This window comes from Monodon monoceros, unplaced genomic scaffold, assembly GCF_005190385.1.
Source record: "Monodon monoceros isolate NGI ecotype Baffin Bay Population unplaced genomic scaffold, NGI_Narwhal_1 Super_Scaffold_6, whole genome shotgun sequence".
Classification (NCBI taxonomy): Eukaryota; Metazoa; Chordata; class Mammalia; order Artiodactyla; family Monodontidae; genus Monodon; species Monodon monoceros.
This window is the reverse complement of record NW_021703783.1, coordinates 90,222,931-90,235,484: the sequence shown is the minus strand read 5'-3', so window position 1 is coordinate 90,235,484 and position 12,554 is coordinate 90,222,931.

Here is a 12,554-nt window from a genome sequence, read left to right as displayed (position 1 = left end):
AGAGTTAGGGTGGGGGGGGGGTGGTAGTGATGGAGCCACCTTCACCTCCAGAGCCATCCCCTTCCTGCTGAGAGCCGCACCCCTGGAAGGCTGAAGCCTGGGCCACTCTCACCGTGTGTGGCCTTGGGCACTAGCTCATGTCTCTGGGCCTCAGTCCCCAAGTTATAGAGGGGGTGGGGGGCTGAGCTGGATACTAAGCACCAACATGGGCTTTAGTGAGTCCTCAAAGTGTGACCCCGACGAGCGGTCCCAGCATCAGCTGGTAAAGTGTTGGAAATGCAGATTCAGGCCCCTTCCCATACCTACTGAGGCAGAAACTCTGCAGGATGGGGGGGGACAGCAATCTGTGTTTTAAAAGCCCTCCAGGGGATTCTGATGCACGTGAATGTCTGAGCACCAGTGCCTTTACTTATGGTAACAATTGCTAATTTTTAGGGTATTTAACTGTGCTCACCAGTGACTCTTCTAAAAGAGTATGTACCCACTCACTTATGGTGCTGTTACTCACCCGACTTTACACAAAAGGAACTGAAGCACAGAGAGGTGAAGCTGCTTGCCCAAGGTCACACAGCTACTAAATGGCTGAGCCTGGACTCGAACTCAAGGAGGCTGCCTCCAGAGGCCAAGCCACTAACCAGTGCTGTACATCCTGGCCTTTTCAGAAGCCCCCCGGCTTTTGTCAGCTGCTCTAGGGAGTGGTGGCTCCAAAAGGCTGACCCTCTGGGGGTCCCTGGCTTGCAAGTTCCTTTCCCAGCTTCCCCCACGGCCCGCTGACCACAAAGGGCACCTTCCTGCTTCCTCTTCCTGCTGGGAGCCCCCTCGGCTGAGGCTGAGGGAAGCGGGTGCTGAGAGCTGACCTCAGCTGCACAGTAAGCCAGACCCACAGACAGGGACCCACGGCTCCACGTCTCAGAAATTCATTCGTGTCTCAGTTCATTCCCTCAATCAGTGTTTATAAAGGGATCCCGACCGGAGTGAAGTAGAGGCCAGCAGAAAGCCGGAGGCAGAGAGAAGGAAGAGGGGAAGAGGAAACCTGTCCGTTAATTTTATGATTCTCCCTGCGAGTCCCCTCCTGCCGCTAGGGATGGTGCCAAAGCCCAACCCCCGATCAGGGAAAGTGATCAACAAACAGCCAAGGCTGAGATTTATCCGGGCAGCGCTGGGGAGTGCTGCACCCCAGTGGGAGAGAGGGCACCGGCTGCAGGGAGAGAGCAATTCATCACAGCTCTCTAGGAGAGCAGAGAGCCTCCACCGCCTGGACCCACACTGGCCTGGCCCACACTGGGCTGCCCAGCCTGCTCTGCTTCAGTGAGAGAGGACATATCTTTGGGGCTCCCAGTACCCACCACTTCTCTTCCCCAGTTCTCTTGGGTCTGTAACCTCTTTTAACCTTTGACTGGGGCGTGGGATGGGGAGGAAAGACCTCTGGATACAACCCTGGGCAAGTGCCTTCTCTGAGCCTCAGTTTCCCCATCTGTAAAACCAGGGCTTCAGCCCAGCTGGCCATCCTCACAGGGCGGTTGTGGAGGAGAAAGGCCGTGGCCATGAGCTGCAAAGCTCTGTCCCACCCAAGAGATGACAAGTGTGAGGTGGGAATGAGGAACCTGCCTCCTACTGCTATGTTCCTGGGCGCGTGCTGGGCTCTTCGTGGGGAGATGTGTGCCGGGCACACGGGGCTGCTGCCGTCGAGGGTCTGTGTGTGCAGGTGTATCCACCTGTGCGTATACACGGTGCGTCCAAAGCTGCGGCTGCACGTACAGAGCATGTGCGAGTATGCATGTGTGTGTGCGGACACGTGTGTGTCTGTGCGTGCAGCTCTACTGACAGCTGTGAGCTGAAGCTCTCACGTACTCCCTCCACCCCCGCCAGCTTGAGAGGACCCCTTTGGAAGGGTGGGGGGGGTGGCTGGGTGCTTATTCACAGGCCCCATCCAGCTGGTTATTTACTGATTAATTCTGCTACCAGCTGCTAGAGGCCAAGCGTGTGCCAGACGCAGGCCCTGGGCCGATTTACATAATTAAAACCATCAGTAACAAGAGCTTGGCCTCACCCCCCAACTGCTTTCTCTAGCATGACAGGCCGAGCCTCCCTCCTCCACCCACACCCTGTCCTCTGCACCCTCAAGGCTCCCTCTCCTCCCAGACCCCCTCACTCTCCTGGCTGCTCTGTGTCAGCCCGCTGGCCTGGGCCCCTCCATGACATCAGCCACCGCCCAGTCTGTGATGGAGAGACTGTAGTGTTCTGGGATTCTCCAGTCACTGACTCCAAGATTCTATTAGTCGATGGTTCTAAGGTTCTTTGGTGGAGAGCCTCAGATTATAAGATTCAGTTGTGATCCTCTGAGTACGTGATTTTTCAAGAGTCTGTTACTCTATGTGACAAAGGGGGAAAATGTTTGCTCTCAGCAGTCCTGCCTGCGCTCGGGGAGGTGGGGCTGCTATCTGGAGGGCCCGGCTTTCCGTGGAGGCCGCCACGGTGGAGTGGGTGTGTCACCCCTGCTCTCCAGAAGGAGGAGAAGTGTGTCACCGCAGAGGGCTGGGGGTAGGGTGGGGCTGGGCACTGCAGGAATCTGGCAGAAGGGAGGAGGACCCAGGGACACGGGAGAGGGCTGGAGGGAGAAATCCTTGGTGGCGTCCCAGCCTCCAAGAGGGACTTTGGAGAATATCGGATTCCGTGGAGTGTGTGATGTTAACTCCCTTGCTGGTACCACCTTCAGCATCTTTGGAAAAGGCTGAAGAGAGAGGCAGTTTGTGGGGGGGGCAGTTTGGGGGGAAGAGTGTGGGCTGTTCTACTTCCCAGCTGTGTGGTCCTGAGGAAGCTACTCAGCGTCTCTGAGCTGCAGTTAGCGCCTCGCCTGTGAGATGGGGATTGTTGTGAGGATTAAATATTAACTTCTCTAAAGTGCTTGGGCTGCAGCTGGCGCCTGGTGAGCCCCTAATGACTGGTTGCTATTGTTGTGTGGGTCCTTTGGGGAGATGAGTAGCAGGTTGGTCAGACAGACACAACGGGGGACTGGGTCTTCCCTTCTCCATAGGTCAGCTCGCGGTGGGGCCGGTGCTCGGAGGATGTTGGTTGAATGAATGAGTGACTCTCTCTTCTCTCAGCTCTTCCCAAACACGATGCCAGCCCCAGGCAGCCCTCAGCCAGCTTAGTGTATTTGGGACACATGGCTTCTCTCAGGTGGATCCCCAGGACTTTCTCTCTCCTCGACCATCTGTCCCATCTCTGCCTCTTCCTCTCCATTTGCACAGCCCAGCTGCGATGCTGAGCAGGAACTTCTGTCCCTCCCCCAACCACCTCAAAGATTGGTCAACATTTAAAAAGTCGAAATAAAGTAAGTTTAAAATTAATCATAGGATGCAAGATGGTGCAGCCGCTGTGGAAAACACTTTGGCAGTTCTTCAAAAAGTTAAACAGAGAATTACCATATGATCCAGCGATTCCACTCCTAGGTATAGACCCAAAGGAGTTTGGAAGTACATCCTCTGATGGAGCAGAAGCTCAAACAGCTTGTACCCCAGTGTTCATAGCGACATTATTCACAACAGCCAAAAGGTGGAAACAACTCAAACGCTCACCTGCAGATGAATGGATAAACAAAATACGCAACATATATAAAGGTATAAAAATACAACACAAATACATACAATGGAATATTAGCCTTAACAAAGGAATAAAAGTCTGATTTACATGCCACCACATGGATGAACCTTGAAGACATTATGCTAAGTGAAGAAAACCAGACACAAAATGACAGATTTGATTTCCAATCAAATTTCCAAATTCGATTCCAGTCAAATTCGATTTTCCATATTATACACTCATGGAAGTGTATGATTCCACTTACATGAGGTCCCCAGAACAGTCAAATTCATAGCCACAGAGGGAGAATAGAGGCTGTCAGGGGCTGGCGGAGGGAGGAATGGGGAGTTAGTGTTTAACGGGTATAGAGTTTCAATTTGGGAAGATGAAGAACTTCTGGAGATCGATGGTGGTGACGGTTGTACCACAGTATGAATGTCCTCAATGCCACGGAACTGTACATTTAAAAATGGTCAATTTTGTTATGTATATTTTAGCACAATAAAAGGTTTCATTGAGAGAGATGATTTTGTTTGTAATCCTTCTATCTCTTTTATTTTCATTTTTTAACGTCCACCACTGATCCTCCAGGCCCCCATGTCCCCGGCATATAACAGGCCCTCACTCATCCCTTGCTGAGCGGATGAACGAGTCAGGCTTCCCATCTGGCCCCGCGCGGCGCCAGCTTGACCAGCGGCTCAGGGTTCCTGGTCACGCAGCTGTTTCTCTTTCCCTCTTGATTCCACCAAACCCTACAACCCATGAATCAGCCACAGGTGGTCGGGGATGGGGACAAGTGCCTGGTAGCGATTAGGTGGTTCTGGGCTTTGAGGATTAGACACGGCCCGAGGTGATGGAAGAAGCAATTTCTCACGGAGGCCTCTCTTTAGCACTCATCAGAGGAGAAGGCGCCACCCTCGAGAGCTGGAAAACGTGGGGACAAACAGCCAGGCCCAGGCTTTTGTTGCATTTCACACTGGAGAGGATTCCTTCTTGTTCATCTGGAGCTCTTCGATGTGGCTTTTAATATGTTTGTTGCTGTGTAATCGATTTCTCCCCCTGAGCAAGTGGAGAAAATCATCAAGTCTGGGACAGAGTCAGGCTCTTGGGGATCAAGAAATGTGCCCCACCTTCAGTCTTACAAAACCCTGGTATCTTTTATCAAGTGTGAACATTGTGATGTAGCCCCCAGGTGACAGAGACAGATTATTCGAGGTGCTGACTGTATAGCCAGGTCATGTTTTTTAAAATCAAAGGCACGTGCCCCACATTCAGTCTTACAAAACCCTGGTTTTTTTTCATTGGCATCATTGTTTTGTGGGGAAAGACTTTCAATCTTGTCTCTCATTTCAAAAAGACTTGATGTGCACCTTTATTCAACAGGGAGCGTTGCTCAGGTCGCAAACACAGATTTTTGTTCGGCCCATCTCTTCTGATAGATGCTGAAAAGACGTCCACTCAGCGGCCTTGGTTTGATTGTACTTGCTATTTTCTCCATTTCTCTCGGTGCTGAATGAAGATGGGGAGGTACATTGTTGCCTGCCAGCTTCTCGGTGAACAAGCGCTGAGCGCTGGCATGCCTGAGCTAGAGCCTCCATCCACGGAGCTGTGCCCTTCCCTGCCGCCCACAGGGTGGCCGAGAGTCAGTGCTGATCTCCGTGTCACCTTCCAGTCCACACCGTGGCTCACAGTGTTACCATCAACTTAACCAAAAAAGTTCTCTCCTGCAGCATCAATGTTGAGTGATGAACAGGACCCAAATAAATCATGGAGCACATTTCCCTCATATATGTACCAATCAGGCTGCAGGTGATGGAAAAAATCCAGCTCTAAGTACTTTAATAAATAAAGGTGCATTCCTGAGGATATCGGCCTGTCTGCTATAACAAAAGCCCAATAACAGTGGTTTCAGTAAGCCTGAGTTTCCTTCTCTCTTGATGAACAGTCTGAGCATAATGTGACCAGTGCAGATAGGCTACAGCTTTTTATTTTATTACCTGCCTTCCTCAACCGCAGGTGGCTCCACCATCTGGTTTAAGATGGCTGCTCCAGCTCCTGCCACTGCATCTGCATTCCAGCCTATTGGAAGTGCAGAAAAATAAATGGAGGTATGCATCTTTCCTTTTGAGGGCATGAGTAGGAAACTGCACAACTCCTCTCTACTCTCATTTCACTGGCCAGAATCCAGTCATAGGATCACACCTACCAGCCTGGTAAACTGGGAAATATAGTCTTTATCTGGGCAGCTATGTACGTATTCAGCAAAACTTCTATGAGTACTGTGGAGGAAGGGGAGCATGGATATTGGGGGATAACTAGCAGTCTCTTCATTAACTCAGTGACTAAGTAGCATTGACCTCCTGTGGGGGTGAGGATGGAACAGTGAACAAGACGGCAAATGTTCTGTTTCTCCCAGAGCTCACAGTCAGGTGGGAGAAGAGCAAGAGGGGAGAGTTTCAAGGGGGAGTCGTCAGCCGTGTCTAATGTGGCTGACCAGACAAGTCAGAGTTGAAGCGAGAGCCTGGTGACCTTGACAAGGAGTGGAGAGGAGGGACAAAGATTGACTGCAGGGCCTCCTGGAGAGGCACTGGGGTGGGTGAGCGAATAGAGACAGGTCTTTGGGTGTTTTTTTCTTTCTGTAAAAAAAAAAAAAAAAAGGAGGGAAATGGGGGTGTGAAGTCAAGACAGTTTTTTTAAAATTTAATTTAATTTATTTTTACACAGCATGTTCTTATTAGTTATCTATTTTATATGTGTTAGTGTATATATGTCAATCCCAATCTCCCAATTCATCCCACCACCACCAACTCCCCGCCTGCCGCTTTCCCTCCTTCATGTCCATACGTTTGTTCACTTTTTTTTTTTTTTCTAAGATGGAGAAGTAAGTATGTGTGTGGTGATGGGAATGATCTTAGAGAGGGAAAAATGAAAATGGAGATGAAGGAGAAAGAGGGGGAAATGATGGAAGAGCATCCTTGAGGAGATGAGAAGAGTTGGGTCTAGAGCACCATGGAGGCTTGGTCTTAGAAAGAGGGATGTGGGCATTGGTGGAGTCTTGTCTGATTACTTCTGCTTCCTCAGTGAAATAAGAAACAAGGTCATTGGTAGCTTGGGTGAAGATGGGGAGGAGAGACTGGAGAATTGGGGACATAGGAGAAGTTACGCATCTGCTGCCAAGGGGCTGCTCTCCTCATGTGACAAGAAGCTTCCCGGAGGGACAAGATGGCTGCCACCACTGGCTCCAGCCTTATGCCAGCATTCCAGGTGGGAGGAAGGTGGAAGGAAGGTGGGGCCCCACCAGTTGTCTCACTTGAAAGAAAAGAAAAGCTTTCTCAGAAACCCACCAGCTGCTTTCTGCTTAGATCTCACTGGTCAGAACTGAGTCACATGGCTACCCCTAGCTGCAAGGGAGGCTGGCAAATCAGGAACAGGATTCTCAAGATTGGCTGAGAGGAGGGCACACCGCCTCATCAAATGCAGCCAGGGTTCAGCTAAGAGAAGGAAGAGGGATTGTCTGCCACGCCCTCCCATACATGTGCCAAGGTCTGCTATGCTCTGCCTGCCAGTGGTTTTGTGTATCTGTAAAGAAAGGGAAGTATCAGCCACTGTGCATGTGTGATCATTACAAGTCTTCTACATCGTTGGCCATTAATTTCATGGACCACCCCCCCCAACTCCAATAGTGGTATTTGATAAAAGGTAAAATAATTTTGCCAATAGCTTAACCTGTTTGCTCTGACTTAGTCACCGTGTGGCTGGCTTTATAATGGTCCTGGTAACAGAATGGTTTGTACATGGCTTTTCTATGAAGCCAGCCGCCTTGATTAATGCCTCTGTGTTTTTGGTCTCTTCTCTGTTGTTAGTGATGGAAGTCATCAATTTTGTACTGGAAAGCTTTATTTTGTGCTTGTTCTAGAAACACTCCAATGTTTTCCCAGAGTGATGCCTTGCTTGTTTTCTGGGGAAACAGATGTGAAAACTTCAAAGGCTCCTACCCACCACCGGACAACCTGACATGAGAGACCCCGCACTGGTCACAGGTATGACACAGATCCACTGGCAGGTACGTAGGGTTGTACTTTCTATTTTTACTGTTTGTCTTTGCTGGTGCAAAATCATACCTCTCCAAACCAGCGCATTCCACAGGCACATCAAAATCCTAGTCACTATTGATGGTTATGCCTTATTCTGAATGATAGAATTTTTGTTAATATTTTCATCGCTACTTTCATGTTTCAACAAACCATTTTGCATCATCAATCCATTTTATTTGGGGCTGTAATGCAACACAAACATGTCTGAGGGCTTACTGTGTGGCAGGCAGTATTCTAAGTGCTTTATATATATTGTGTCAATTTTAAAGCATGCTCCCAATTTTTTGGACAATCCTCCTGTGAAGAGCTGGAATCTCCATCCCTTCCCTTTTAATCTGGGCTGGACTTATTGATTCGCTTATCACCAATAGAAGGCAGTGAAAGCGATGCTTTCTGATTTCCAAGTTCAGGTGCAAAAACGCCATGTAGTGTCTACCAGGTTCTCCTGCGACTCTTGTTCTGGAGGAAGCCAGCCACCAACTCCCCTGATTCTGCCATGCTGGATGTAGGCACCAGCTCCAGCAGAGCTGCCAAACTACAGCAGGCACCGGATGCCAGCCGTGTGAGTGAGCGATCTTGTCCAGTGCAGCCCAGATGACGGATGCATCAGGTGATGGCACCCGCAGCCGGCACCCGACGGTGCCTGCGTGAGAACCCCCACCGAGAACTGCCCAGCTGAGCCCTTCCAGAATTCCTGACCCACAAAACTGTGAGCAGAATAAAATGGTTGTGTGTGGGATTTTTTTTTTACCGCTAGAATTTTTAGCAGCAATAGTAACCAGAAGATATAGAACTCATCTCATCTCGAATTTTCGGCTGAAGCAATTGAGCCCCAGAGAGATTAAGCAACTTGCACACGTTTTCATGGCAGAGATAAGAGATGAGTGCAGGCAGTCTGATTCTAATATGCTGTCTCTTAACAATGGGGGAAAGCAAAGTTAACCAACAAGCAGAAATGCACAAAATGTAAAAAGTGTGCCAGCAAGGCTACAGCACCTGCAAAAAATCACAATTAATATTCCATTTCAAATTTGCAAAATGGAAGTGAATGAAATTCTTCCAACCTTTCCTCTTTCATCTAAAAACTTCCAACTGCCCAGGGAGGTCAGGGTTTTGAGACCACATGAGGGAAGCCCACACCTCTCGACCCATAGTATCTTAGGCACGGGAGCTCTGAAGCTTCCTGGAAGAAAATATTAGAGCCATAAAATTAGAGGACATCAAATTTAACTGTTGGAAACACCTTGGAATTCATCTCATCCAACCTTCCACCCAGGGCAAGAGAAGGAAAAACCACGGGAGAGCAAAGCAACCTCTTGATACAGTGGCCTGAGCGACATCGGTAGGCAGCTTGTGGTCAATGTCCAAGGAGCTGTAGAGGAAATACGGCAGGGTCAGAGCACAGGGTCAGGATGGTCACTGAGGGCGGGGGACTGGGTCGGCCTCATGGGCATGTAACCTGTGCAGTCACTCAGGGCCTCCTGCCTTAAAGGACCCCACATTTCATTTAATGCTCTGCATCGCTGTCTTGAAATTCTTAATAATTTTTGAACAAGGGGTCCCGCATTTTCATTTTTTACTGGGTCTTACAAATTATGGAGCTGGTCCAGGCTGGGGAGGTCTGAGAGCTGCCTCAGGAATGAGTATTTCAGCAGAGAGAGCAGGATAGGCAAAGCCTGGAGGCTAGAAAGCCCCAGATCAGCTTGGGAAATGGTTACTTGCCCAAGACCATCTAGGCAGGAAGAGGTAGCACAAGGAATTGAACCCAGTCTTCTCGGACTCCAAGGCTCGTGGTCATAAACACTTTGCTCTCCTGTCTCCTGGGACAGAACTCACACCTTGAGCCAGCCTCCTGACTGTTCCTACAAATTGCAGCCTTCTCTTCTAGGGAGCCTTCCTGGATTGCTATGACCCATCCTACTTGCCATTCCCCCCTTCCTTCATCCTTCTTACCTGGCTGAGCCTGTGCCAACCTGTCTATTTTCCCTGCCCCTCCTGGCTAGCGTCTACTGTGGCTTCCAGGCCCCCGGGCCAATCCTTCCAGGGCCTTGTCTCCCAAGAAGAAGCCTTGGGCTCAGTCTTCTTGCTGCAAACCTCACGTAGATTTCACGGTGAAGCCTTTCTCACCTTCCCATTCCTGAAGCTAGGCTGCAACAAAGAATTGGCAATGGGAATCAGGCGTGGTTCGCATTCCTCCCACCACTGACTAGCATGAGCACCTTAGCCTCTCTGAGCCTCAGATTCCCGACCTGTTAAGTGGGCCTAGACCCCACATTAATCACTGGTCCTGTACATCCTGATATGCGGCCATGTCAAGGACACCACACCTCTGCACTCTTCCTCCCCACCCATGTCCCAGACCAATCATGAGAAAACTTCAGACACACCCGAATTGAGGGCGATGCTCCAAAATACCTGATCGGTACCCTTTAAAACTGTCAAGGTCAAGAAAAGCAAGGAAAGAATGAGATGCTGTCACAGATCAGAGGACGCTAAGGAGAAACATGACTAAATGCAACGTGGGATCCTGGATAGGATCCTGGAACAGAAAAAGAACATTAGTGGAAAATGGGTGAAACTGAATGAAATCTGGAGTTTAGTTAATTGTAATATACCCGTGCTCATTTCTTAATTTTGACAAATGCATTGTGGTGATGTGAGATGTTAACATCAGGGGAAGCTGGGTGAAGGGTACATAGCTACTCTCTGGGCTCTATGTGCATCTTTCTAAAAATAAATCTAAAATTATTCCAAAATAAGATGTTTATTAAAAAAACAACAAACCTGCACCACTGCTATTGCTTTTGTCTGCCGTGTCCCTCCCCCATTCTTCTGCTGATGGGCCCTTCTCTGGCTACAAGGGTGTGGGTACCTGACCCAGCCTGGGCCATTAATCTGCCCTCATCACCCTGGCCCTTGGTCCAAGGGGTAAGCATGTGACCTACACTGGGCCAATCAGAGTCCTTCCCTAGAACTGTTCAGCTTGGAACTGGATGAAAATCTCTTCCCATTCTCGCCATGAATATGTAAGGCTGTAAACCTGGGGTCTCCTGGTTTCACTGAGTGGGGACGGTGACCCAAAAGAACTAAGCTTCCGAGAGAGAGAGAGAGAGAGAGAGAGAGAGAGAGAGAGAGAGAGAATGATGACGGCCTTCAAGGTGGCCTCGTCCTCCTTCCCAGTCTTCCTCAGGCAGACCCTTCCTGCCCTGCCCTGTTATGTGAGCCAATATATCCACTTTTGAGTTTAAATCAGTTAAAACTGGGCTCGAGCTGGGTTTCTGTCACTTGCAACCAACGAGTCCTAACATAACTTCTCAAGTTGTGTGAAGACTCAATGGCGTTTTTATATAACCTGGCACACGGCAGTCACCTGCAAATGGTGAGGAATATGTTTCTTCTGCAAGGAGTCTGGGGCCTGCCATGCACTTCCGCTCGTTTGGTTATGGCCCTGACACCTGCCTTGCTCCCCTCCTGGCTCCCACGTACCCTGCTGGGCATCCTGCTTCAGAGGAGCGCATCTGGCCTCACACGCCCTCCCCCCTCCAGGCCCTGATCCCGGCCTCCTCCTCTTGGTGTTGGGAGCTGAGTTTGCAGCTGAGATTGGGTTTTGCTCTGGGAAGGGTATCAGGGAGGAAGAAATGGAACTCAGCCTCTGGCAGAAAATTTCCTGCTCAGAAGTGGGGGGCAAAATCCCAACACTGGCCTGGCCAGACCCAGTGAAATCAAGGTGTAGCTGAGTGTCCGAATGCCAAGGTTTGTCTAGTGCTTGTTCTGGAAATGAAATGACGGGGCTGTGGAAACTGGAGTTCCATGGGCCCCAAGTGTGAGGTTGCGGGGAGCAGGAGATGTGAGGGGAGGTTTTAGAGAAACCACAGGCAGAGCAATCAGAAGGATTTGAGTGAGAAAGGGCAGAAGTTGCTCTTTTATCTCAGGTCTGGGCTGTGGGCCAGGAAGGCTGAGACACCACCAGGGAAATCCAGGGAGAGTACTGAGGGCGTGCAGCCACCTTGCCCTGGAGCTGGGCTGGGAAGGACCTTGCTCAGCCCGAGGAGGGACGAGGCAGGTCCTGGGGTTGCCTTCCTGAGCCTCAGTTGCCCCGTGCTGTCCTGGCCACTTCGTGCATCTGTGCCTTGTCCCTTCCACCTGTCAGGCTGACAGGTAGCTGGAGCATCTCTCTCTCTTGTTTTGCGGTGATTTAATTTTTTTTTTTTTTTTTTCGGTACGCGGGCCTCTCACTGTTGTGGCCTCTCCCGTTGCGGAGCACAGGCTCTGGACGCACAGGCTCAGCGGCCATGGCTCACGGGCCCAGCCGCTCCACGGCATGTGGGATCTTCCCGGACCGGGGCACGAACCCGTGTCCCCTGCATCGGCAGGCGGACTCTCAGCCACTGCGCCACCAGGGAAGCCCAGTGATTTAATTTTTAAAAAATTTTTATACAATTTAAAAAGTTTACTTTCCATTTACAGTTATTACAAAATATTGGCTGTATTCCCCGTGTTGTACAATACATCCTGGAGCCTATCTTACACCCAAGAGTTTTTACCTCTCACTCCCACACCTCCATATTGCCCACCGCCCTGCCTCCCTTAACCACTAGTTTGTTCTCTATATCTGTGAGTCCGCTTCTTTTTTGTTATATTCACTAGTTTGTTGTATTTTTTAGATTGGAGCATCTCTTCTTGTGCGAAGCGTTCCTTTTGCCCACCGCACCCCCCCCCCACCCGGCCTTCAGGGCAGAACTCAATTCACTTGCCTTTCTGTCGCCATACGTTTTCTTTCCTCATCCGCTTTACTCTTCCTTCCTTCCTTCGTTTGTCCACTCAGGCATGAACTTGATCATTTTATTGAACAAATATTTTTGGAGTGCTGGCTGCATG